Raw genomic sequence first — 12155 nt, 5'->3', positions numbered from 1 at the left:
CATATGAGTAGAGTCATATGGTATTGGCTTCTTTTTGTGATTGGCTTATTTCATTAGCATAATGTCTTTAAGTTTTGTCTATGTTGTAGCATGTGTCAGAATTTCCTTCCATTTTAAGCCTGAATAATATTCCGATATATGTATATATCACATTTTGCTTATCCACTCATCTATCTGTGTACACTGCGTTGCTTCCACAGTTTAGCTAATTTAAATAATGCTGCTATGAACATGGGCACACAAATATCTCTTCCAGATTCTGATTTCATTTCTTTTGAGTGTGTACCCAAAAGTAGAATTGGTGGATCATATGGTAGTTTTATAGTGGCTGTTCCATTTTTTTGAGGAACCACTACTGTATTCCACAGTGGCTGCACAATTTTCCATTCCTACCTATAATACACAAGGGTTCCAGGGTCTCTACATCCTCATCCTTATCAATGCTTATTATTTTCTGGTTTTTGTTTTTTGGTTTTTGGTTAGAGACCATCCTGAGAATGTGAGATGGTATCTCATGGTTTTGATTTGCATTTCCCTAATGATTAGTGATATTGAACTTTTTTTCATGTGCTTATGGGCTATGTGTACATCTTCTTTGGAGATGTCTGTTCAAATATGAAGGCATTCATTTTTGTCAGTATATTCAAAGCTGTGTCCTTAATGACTGGAACTGGGCTTCCAGGTACTAGGCACTTGAGGACTCTATGATGACCAGTGAAACAGTGGAGCCATTGATACTGGTCTACTAAGCCACAAGTAAAGCATAGAGGAAAGAATTTAGGGTACTTAAGATGACATACTTCTGAAACTGATTATTATAGTCAAGGTAAATGAAATATCATATTTTATCAGTATGCAGGTATGAGCAAACCAGAGTTAGACTAATGGCAATGTCAGCTTACACCATAGATTTTAAACTTGAGCTGAAATTTGTGACCCTGGTGTTTTGTATGCTCTGCACAGTATTGAAAGTTTTTTTTTTCTTGAGAATTTAAAATTTTTGTTTATTTATTTTTACTTAGTGGCTAAATAAAGATTTCACTTTTAAAATTTCTAGTTATTTAAGTTAAATGCTTTATTTCTACTTTTTTAGTGATTGCTATTTAGTTTGTATTAAATCAGCATACCAGCAATAATAATTGTAATAATGATAATAAATACTTTGTGGAGTTACAAAGGACACAGAACCTAATTTTGGACAATAAATCTATGTAAGTCAAGAAGGAGGAGATCAGAGTTAGGTTTCTAAATTTCTTGTGTTATTTGGAGGGGGTTAAAATGTTGACCATCAATTTGGTTAGGTATTATGAATGCAAAATATTACTTAAAAGTTAACCATTAAAGAATAGATGTAGAGTCTGTAATCTTCAATCAGTAGAAGAAAACGACCAAATAAGAAAGCAACTGCAATTCCATTCCTATGTATATATATCCCAAATAACTGAAAGCAGGGACTCCAACAGTTACTGGTACACCGGTGTTCATTGCAGCATTATTCAGAATAGCCAGATGGTGGCAACACCCCTAATGTCCATAAACTGAAGAATGGATTAATAAAATACAGTATATACATACTGTATATTGGAATATTATTTATATGGAATATTATGAAACCACAAAAAAGAATGTAGTTATGATCATGCCACAACATGGATGAATCTGGAGACCTTATTATGCTAAGTGAAGTGAGCCAGACACAAAAGGGATAAAGATTGTATGATTCCACTTAGGTGACATGTCAAGAACAGGCAAATCATAAACACAGAAAACAGATGAAGGTTATCAGGGGCTAGAGGAATAAAGGAGTTATTACTTAACAGTTACAGAGTTTCTGTGTCAAGTGATGAAGAAGTTTTGGAAATAGATAGTGGTGATGGTTGCACAACATTGTGAATATAATTAATGTCATTGAGTTAAGAGGCAAATGTATGGTATATATTTTTTACCCTAAATTTTTTTTAAAAAATGAAAGCAAACCAATAATTTTCCTGAAGAAAGAAGAAACATACAAAAATACAACAAAGGAAAAAGCACAAGTAGGATGATAGAAACTATTCCAGGTAACAATATCTATAAGTCAGCTGACTCATCAGCTAAAAGACAGAAACTGATAGTCTGTTATAAACATGGATTTTGCGTGTTTATGAGACACATCTAAAACATAAGGACTAAGAAAGGTTGAAGGTGAAAGAATAAAAGTAATTTTTAAAAAGTATACCAGGACCATCAACAGATGAATGGATCAAGAAGATGTGGTTTATCTATACCATGGAATACTACATGGCAATGAGAAACAATGAAATCTGGCCATGTGTAGTGACATGGATGGACCTTGAGGGTGTTATGCTGAGCGAAATAAGTCAGGCAGAGAAGGACAAATATCATATGTTTGCACGTATAGGAGGATTAGGAGGAACTTGACGGAGGAACAAGGGGGAGAAGAAGGGCGGAAATGGTGGGGGAAAGGGAGAGAGGCAAACGATGAGAGACTCTTGAATGCTGACAAAAACTGAGGACTGATGGATGTGGGGGGAGGGGGGGATGGGCATGGAGGAGGACACTTGTGGGGATGAGCACTGAGTGTTATGTGGAAACTAATTTGACAATAAACTATTTGTAAAAAAAAAAAAAAAAAAAGAGATAATGCTAAAAATTTTCCAGGCCTAATAAAAGATCTGAATCCTCAGATTTGAAAAGCAGGATATATAAAAATGAAAAAAAAAAAAAAAGTATACCAGGAAAATACTAACCAAAAAATGTTGGCGTTTCTGCATTAATACCAGGAAAAATAGAATATAAGACAAAAAAATATTGTTAAAGATAAGGAGGCTCACAGCGTAATGATAAAAAGCTTGTTTCAACAGGAAATTCTAGTTCTAACTTTACAGAACTCAATAAAAGATATAAAATACAGTATCAAAATTATAGTCTCAGAATATAGAGAACAAAATTGATGTGATCATACAAGAAGTGGACAAATGCAATATTTGAATTGTAGACCAAAAATTTATATGCAAGTTTATATGCAAGACCTGAATCATACACTGAGAAAGCTTGATTAATAGATACATATAGAGCCATTGGTTTATAGAACCAGGGAATAAAGAATGCACATTCTCTTTGAGAACATAAGGAACAAGCGAACCAACCTAATCATGTGGTAGGACCATAAAGTCAGCCTCCAGCCTCAACAATTTTCAAAGGGAATATATCACACAGCTCATATTTTTTGTCAACTATGCTATCTAGTGTAAAATCAATAACAAAAATGTAAAAAAAAAAAAAAACCCAAGCATAATACATTGAACATTTGCAAATATGCATTTCTAAGTAACTCTAAGTCAAAAAGAAATAATAATGATGATGATTAAAATATACTTAGAACTCAATGGTAAAGAAAATACTAAAGATAAAAATTTCAGAGATGGGCAAAAAGGTATTTAAAGGGAAATTTATAGTATTAAATGCTTTTTAAAGAGAAAGAATGTAGGTTGAAAATCAAGAAGCAAAGCATAGAGTTAGGGGAAAAAATGGAATAAAACCAAAGAAAACAAAATATAAAAATATAATAAAAGCAGAGATTAATGTAAAAGAAAATAGAGGCATTAAGATAAACAAAGCTTCAAGTTTCATGCCTGATATATATCCCTACAGAAATTCTTACATAGTTGCTCCAGGTAAAATAGATCTAAATGACAGAAATGCATTGCTAAGATAGAAACAAAAATGGACATAGTGAGAGTCACAAATACTAAACCCTAAAATCTGAGTAGCCTTATATTTTTTAAATAATTTGAATTTATAATTAAAAGCCTCCCCACAGAGAAAACTCTAGTCTTGGATGGAGTTACTAGTGAGTTTTACCAAAAATTTAAGGAAGAGTAATATCAGTCATACATAAAAGCTTCCAGAAAATAGAAGAGAAAGGAACCCTTCCCAAGTCATTTTATGAGGCTAGAATTCTCCTGAAAACAAAGACATTAAAAGATAATGAAATTAAAGACCCAAATCCTTCAGAAACACAGAACAATTTTTTATAACTTAATGCATTTACTTTTTAAATTTTTATTTGAGAGAGAAATAGACAGCAAGAAGGGGAGGGATGGAGAAAGAGGGAGACAATCCCAAGCAGACTCTACATTGCCAGCACAGAGCCTAATGTGGGTCTTGAACTCATGAACTGTGAAATCATGACCTGAGCTGAAGTCAAGAGTCACTGAGCCACCCACATGCCCTGGAACACAGAATAATTCTTAACAAAATACTAGCAAATTGGGGTGCCTGAGTGGCTCAATCAGTTAAGTGTCCAACTTTGGCTCAGGACATGATCTCACCATTTGTGAGGCCTCCTGCGTCAGGCTCTGTCCTGACAGTTCAGAGCCTGGAGCGTGCTTTGGATTCTATGCTCCCTCTCTCTCTGCCTCTCTTCCTGGTGCTCTCTCTTTCTCAAAAATAAAAAATTTTTTTTTAAAATATTAGCGAATCAAACCCAGCAATATATAAATTGGATAACACCTTATAACCACAGGAGATTTATCCCAGATATGCAAGATTGGCTTAACCTTAGCCTTCAGTAATCAATTAAGTTAATTCACCACATTAATAGAGTAACAAGGGGTGAAAATCAGATTATTATTACCACAGGTACAGTAAAAGTACTTAGAAAATTTAACACACAATAGCAATTAATAAAAATCTCGGGGAACCTAAAAATAGAAGAACACTTCTTCACCCTGATAGTGTCAGAAGAACTTGGAACTAACATCATGTTTTCTAGTGAAAGACTGGATGCCTTCCCTTTGGAGTGAGCAAGGGTATATGATTTTCCCTCCTCTATTCACCATTTTTCTGGAGGTCCCAGCTGTTACAACAAGCAAGAAAAACAAATAACAAGTATATAGAGTGGAGAGAAAGAGGCAGAACTTTCTATTTGCAGGAGATGTGATAGTAGATGTAAAAACTCCTAATGAATCTACAAAAAAGCTACTAGAATAAGTGAATTTATCCAGATGGCATAATACAACTTCAATATACAAAACTCTATTGGATTTTTTATATGAGCAAAGAGCAATTGGAAAGTTAAAAGAAATAAATATTTTGTACATAGCACAAAAATAAAGTACCTAAAATAAATTTAACAGAATATATTTAATATTTGCACCTAAAACATAACCACACATTGCTAAGAAAATTAAAGAAGAGTTCAATAAATGGATGTGCATCAAGTTTATGGGTTGGAGGAATCAGTGCTGTTAAAATTTCAAAATTCCCCAAATTGTTTTGTTGATTCAACATAATCCTAATAAAATTTCCTGTAGTCTATCTGTTGTAGATATTGGCAAATTTATTATAAAATTTCTAGGGAAGTGCAGTAAATCTAGCATCTTGAATACAGTCTTGAAAGATAAGAATCAAGTTAAAAATTTACACTATCTAATTTCAAGATCCCATAAAGTTACAGAACTTAAGATAGTGGATATTAGCATAAGAATAGGTACATAGGTCCGTGGAATAGAATAGAGGGTCCAGAAATATGAACACAAATGGATGATAATTCTATACTAATTATAGTAGTATGTATTTTTATTATATTATATTAATTATATTATATTTATTAATTATATATTAATTAATATAATTATTATATTTATATAATTTCATTTATATATTTATATTTTTATAATTATAATTAATATTAATAAATATATTTATTAATATTAATATAATTAATATCAATTATATTATAATTATATAATTATATAGCTATAATTATGATATACACATAAATTGAATATGAATTGGCTTTTGATTAAGATTTTGAGGTAACGGGGTCAAGTGGTAATATTTTCAATGAGTGGTATTGAAATAACTGGAAATTCACAGAAAATAAAATAAATCACATCATGTGCTTCACATTATATACAAAGATTAGCTTGAAAAGGATCACAGTCCTAAATGTAAGAGTCAAAATTATTAAACTTCCTGAAGAAAATATAGGAGACAGGGGCGCCTGGGTGGCTTAGTCGGTTAAGCGTCCGACTTTCGCTTAGGTCATGATCTCGCGGTTCGTGGGTTCGAGCCCCGCGTCGGGCTCTGTGCTGACTGCCAGCTCAGAGCCTGGAGCCTATTTCAGAGTCTGTGACTCCCTCTCTCTCTGACCCTCCCCTGCTCACGCTGTCTCTCTCTCTCTCTCTCTCCTAGAAATAAAATAAAACATTAAAAAAAAAAAAGAAAATATAGGAGACAATCTATATGACCTTGGAGTGGCAACAGTTTCTTTGATAGTAAAACCATACGTTTTTTAAAAAGGATAAATCATCTTTCATCAAAATCAAAACCTTTTAATCTTTGAAAGAAACCAGTAAAGAAATGAAAGGCATACCACGGACTGGGAGAGATTATTTTTGATATTTATGAAGAAGTTACTTGCATCCAGAATATATAAAAACCTCCTACAACTCAAAAAAAGGAAGGCAATGAACCCAATAATAAAATGAGCAAACGATTTGAACAAATGACTGGCAGACAAAGAAACACAATGGCCAGGAAAACACATAAAGACATGCTCAGCATTCTTACTCATCAGTAAAATGAAAAAAACTATAGTGATATGTGACTACTCACCCTCTAGAATGCCAGAAAGAAGGAAAGAAAGAAAGAAAGAAAGAAAGAAAGAAAGAAAGAAAGAAAGAAAGAAAGAAAGAAAAGAAAGAAAGAGGAAGAAAGAAAATGAAGAATATTAGCAACATCAAGTGTTGGCAAAGATATGGAGCATTCGTGACTCATACACTGTTGGAAGGAGTGTAAAATACTACACACACTTTGGAAAACAGTTTTGCAGTTTAAGCATACTGTTATCATATTATCTAATAATTCCATGCATAGATATTTATCTAAGATAAATTGAAATACATGTCCACACAAAGACTTGCTCATGAAATTCATAGGAAATTTATTCATAATAGCTCTAAACTGAAAACAGCTCAAAGGTCCATCAGCAAGTGAGTAAATAAACAAACTGTGGTATAGCCATACAGTGGAATTTTGCTCAGTAATAAAGAGATAAGAACACACAACATGGAAAGATCTCAAAAATATATGAAGCATAGAAGCCGAAGAAGAGCACATACTGTGTGATTCTATTTACTTAACATTCTAGAAAATACAAAACTAACCCACTGGGGGAGAGAGAGAAGATAAGTTGTTTCCAAGGTCCAAGACTGGGGTGGGAATGACTACAAAGAGCCACTGAACATTTTTTGGTGAGGAAATATATTTTTTTAAGTTTTTACTTATTTATTTTGAGAGAGAGAAGAGACAGAGTAGGGATGGGAGAGCAGCACAGAGCCCAAAGTGGCTCATGACCAGAGGTAAATCAATAGCCAGGTGCTTAACTGACTGAGCCACCCAGGCGCCCCAGGAAATGTTCTATATCTGGATAGTGATGATGGTTACAAATTGTGGTAGTTATAAATTGTCAAAACTCTTTTAATGGCATACTTATTTTTTTTTTTTTTTTACTATTTCTTCTTTTTATTTATTTATTTTTCTGAGAGAGAGAGAGACAATGTGCAGGGGAGGGTCAGAGAGAGAGGGAGACAGAATCTGAACCAGGCTCCAGGCTCTGAGCTAGCTGTCAGCACAGAGCCCGACGCGGGGCTCAAACCCACGAACCATGAGATCATGACCTGAGCAGAAATCAGACGCTTAACTGACTGAGCCACCCAGGTGCCCTTTAATGGTATACTTAAAATAAGTGTAGTTTGTCATATATAAATTATACTTTAATAAGGGTTATTAAAAAGATGGATGTCAAAGTCAATGTCAGCTCTCAGCTTAGTCTAAACTGCTGTTCTGCACAACCAGTGGGGTGTCTTCCTGGAAATATGGCTACTAATTTGGGTGCTACAGTCAGGCAGCCTTTGGAATTACTGGTAGAGCTACTTCCTTTCAGAAATTTCACTGATTGTTCTTTTTATTACCATCTGTTTTCATTTCAGTGACTTGATTTAGCTCCCGATTTATCTGAAGATACTAACTGGAATTTTGTAATAGTTGTCTCCAATCTCTGATTTATCTCTACTTCCTCTGTAGCCGTAACGATAGGTAAAAGGAGGAAAGGCCTAACTGCTCAGTTATTTTGTTTTTCCCTTTCTCCATTCTCTTGCAATGTAAGACGTTGCCTTGAAATTAATGAGGAAGGATCCCCTAATAAATAATATACTGACCTGGAATATAGTAATTGTTTCTAGGGTCAAATTATAAACCAGACTTCAAGTTCTAGAAGGAGCAAAGGAGATTAGAAAGCCAAAAAAGCAATTGATTTGTCACTCCATTATTAATTATGTTTTAGAATTTTTTTAAAAATATTTTTTATTTATTTCTAGGAGAGAGAGAGAGAGAGCGTGAGCAGGGGAGGGTCAGAGAGAGAGGGAGTCACAGACTGAAACAGGCTCCAGGCTCTGAGCTGGCAGTCAGCACAGAGCCCGATGCGGGGCTCGAACCCACGAATCGCGAGATCATGACCTAAGCGAAAGTCGGACGCTTAACCGACTAAGCCACCCAGGCACCCCTATGTTTTAGAATTAATCATGATTTTTTTTCCTTTTTATTTGAGCTGTTTCTGGTTCTCATTTTTCTATTATTCTCCACCATTGCTCTTATAATTCATTTATAATTAATTACATTCATAATTCATTTCTTTCTAAAAAGGTCTTGTGAAAATTAATTCTGAGAATATTTTCTTCCAAAGCAAACCTAAGAGTTTGCTTACATTTTCTTAAACAGGTAACATTTCTGATTTTCGCATTTAATTTTGGTTCTGCCAAGAATTACCAAGTGTCTGGCTATTTGCTGTGCACTGATCCTGGAACTGGAAGCCTAAATATTGTAACTGGACCTGTTCTCACAGTCAGAGAGACATATAAAGAAGTAATTTGATAAAATGCAGTCCTTCATCATAGAAGGACCTTTAAAAGGCTGTCAAAATCAGTTGAAAGAACAATTGTTGCTCCTTTTGACAGAGAATTAGAGACAGCAAGTGGCTATCAAAGATTGAATTATCTAGAAGTGAAAGAGAAAGGAAGGGCAGTTTACATAGAGGGGAATGGAGTAACCAAAGAATCCAGGCATTTTTTTTTTCTCCCTTTGTCTGGGAAAGTTGAGTCAAGGAACAAATAATTGCAACAAACTTTCCATGACATTTTCAAATTGCATTCCAGATTTTCACAAATAATCACAGAGTCAATACCTCCTAACTGGGCTGCACTAAAAAAAACACTGCATAAAGAAGGCCGCAATATTGTATAGCTAGTGGAGTGGACTTCCAGAGCCCAGAAGATAAGCTCATGTGAGGATTCACTCATGTAAAGCCAGCCAACATGTACACCTTAGTGGGAAAAATGTAGAATCTTGGATTTAGAACATCTGTTAATTCAAAGTATGGTTGAAATCCTAATTAAGGGAAGCATTTTATGATGTGGAGGAAACGGAAGAAAGTACATGCAAGGTAAATGTTAATAGGCACAGTATGGTTAACAACATTGGCACTGAGTTAACTTTTTTCTTCAGTACCCACACCTCTGTGCTCCTCCTTCTGAAAGAAGAAAACAAAATACATATGTCCTTTGTGAAGCATAGTTTTGTCAGGATGCTGCCCATTACTTCATTCACATTAGTATGAGGACAGCCCAAGGCTGGGCAAGCAGTTCCAGACCAGACTACATACGTACTGGGATAGGCCACGCCCAGATGTAGTGGCTAATAACAACATTATAATGTTTCTCAGTGTTGGTTTCAATTGAGTCAAAGCTCAACTGTACTTTTCCTCTGTTATGTGGTTGTATCTAGGGCCACTTTCCACATCATTCAGTGTTTAGCTTGGACTTCCTTACACTACAGTGGCTGGACAATAGTTTGGTTTCTCTTTTCATCCAACCTTTGTTTTATCCCTTCATCTGCTCCCTAAACTCTAGGGAAATATATTTCACAGACATGCTCATGAAGTTCTCTCTTGCTCCTCTGCTTTCCATCTGCCCATTAAAATCCCTTTCATCTCACGATGCCCAGCTCCACCACCACTTTCTTTCTTTTTTTTTTTTTTTAAGTTTACTTATTTTGAGAGAGAGAGAGAAAGTGGGGGAAGGACAGAGAGAGGATTCCTACCAGGCTCTGTGCTGACAACGCAGGTCTTGAATCTAAGAACCATGAGCCTGTGCCAGTATGACCTGAGCCAATATCAAGAGTTGGACGCTTAACCAGCTGGACCACCCAGGTGCCCCTCCACTACCACTTTCTTGATGAAACCATAATGACACTTTTCTTTCCCACCTGATTCATCCATACCCTCTGACAGCATCACAGTAGCTCCTCTAAGCTCTTACAGAATTTTGTCATTCTGTCTTGTGTTTTGTTGAGCTGTTTTGTTCTCAGAAAAGCTTGGCCCTACCTGTGAATTCTTATTCCATGGATCTGTATTGTGTTTTCTCTTCAGAAATATATCCTATTTAGATGTCTCAGTTTTCATATGAGACTGTCAACTCTCTCCATTTTGACTGACCAATGAAACATATTAAATTGAACATTGTGAAATAATTTGTGCTCCAAGTTCTTGTCAGAGGCTATAACCTAGAAATCTCTGCTGCCCAGTACCTATCAAAAGCTCAATTGTGAAAAGTAATATGTATGGAGAATTGCCTGAAGGATATGCAGTCCATCCATTCTCTAGACACTCAATTTTATTTCTGGATTAAGCCAAACCAAGAGAGAGCTGCAGCCTGTAGTACTTTCGTTTTTGTCCCCCAGAGTTGCATTTATAGAATTGCCCTTGGCATTATGCCATTGGTTTTCATTTTGATGGACATTATAAGGAAAAGCCTATTCAACTTTTTGCCAATAAATTAGAAAACCTACATTTTCTAAAAAATATACAAATTATCAAAGCTGACTCAAGTGCAGTTAGGAAAACCTAAGTAGACCAATCATGGTGGAGGGAACTGAAAAGGTTGCCAAAGATTTTATTCCCCTCCAGAGCTAAGCCCATATTTTTGGGACCAGATATCTATGGTGTTTACTTGCCTAACATTTATGTCTCTGCCTGTATATTTCTCTCTCTTTTACCACTCCTTCTTTTGGGAATGGATCTTCTACCTCAATTATGTGATACTATGATAGAGGGAAATCACAGTACACTGATTGCTGGCCACAAATTAATCCATCGTGTTGAGCCATATTTGCAAGTATCTTTGTATATATTGATTCAAAGTAGGGCATGTAGTCCAAATAGAGTTAATTGAAGTTCTTTCCTATAATTTTGTATTTCTAACTATGGGAAACGTTCTCTTCTTCTGGGTTGTTAACGGGGATCATGTGAACCTATAACTGAGAATGGTCACAGCTACCTCTTCCCACAGAAATTAAACCTATCTGCAATGAGAGATGAGAGAGAGGAAGAGAAACGGATGTGGGAAGGGACTTGGTGATTAAGGACAGACAGGCACATGGTCAGAAACTCCCTGACTGAGAGATGGAGACTGAGAGAGGCAGGCACACACATACAGACTTCAGACACAGATATGGAAATCAAGGAAAAGAAAAAGAAAAGAGAAAGATCCCAACATCGTTTGAATCCCTGGTGCTACTGCTGCCCTTCCTACATGTAAAGCAGTAAGTTTCTTTCTTTCATCCCTTTCTTCTTTTCTCTTTTTTCTTTTTACTAAAGCTAGTTTAATTTAGGTATCTTTTACCTGCAAGTGAAATGCTTCTGATCAAAATGGTTTTTTTATAGGTGAACTTAAAAGAGTAATTAAGGGACAGGTAATTCCTTTGTTCCTTTTACTACTCCAAATCATGGGGGGGGGGAACCCATAAAATTTATCTACCCATTTTTAAAATGTTTTTATTTATTTTTGAGAGACAGAGCATGAGCAGGGGAGGGGCAGAGATAGCGAGACACACACACAGAGAGAGAGAGAGAGAGAGAGAGAGAGAGAGAGTCAGATGCAGGCTCCAGGCTCTGAGCTGTCAGCACAGAGCCCAAGGCGGGGCTTGAACTTATGAGCCTAAGATCATGACCTGAGCTGAAGTTAGACACTTAACTGGCTGAGCCTCCCAGGTACCTGTGTCTACCCATTTTTTAAGGCTAGCATAACTGTAAT

This window comes from Hyaena hyaena, unplaced genomic scaffold (genome assembly GCF_003009895.1).
Source record: "Hyaena hyaena isolate Hyena2069 unplaced genomic scaffold, ASM300989v1 scaffold_352, whole genome shotgun sequence".
Lineage (NCBI taxonomy): Eukaryota > Metazoa > Chordata > Mammalia > Carnivora > Hyaenidae > Hyaena > Hyaena hyaena.
Note: the sequence above shows the minus strand (reverse complement) of the source record.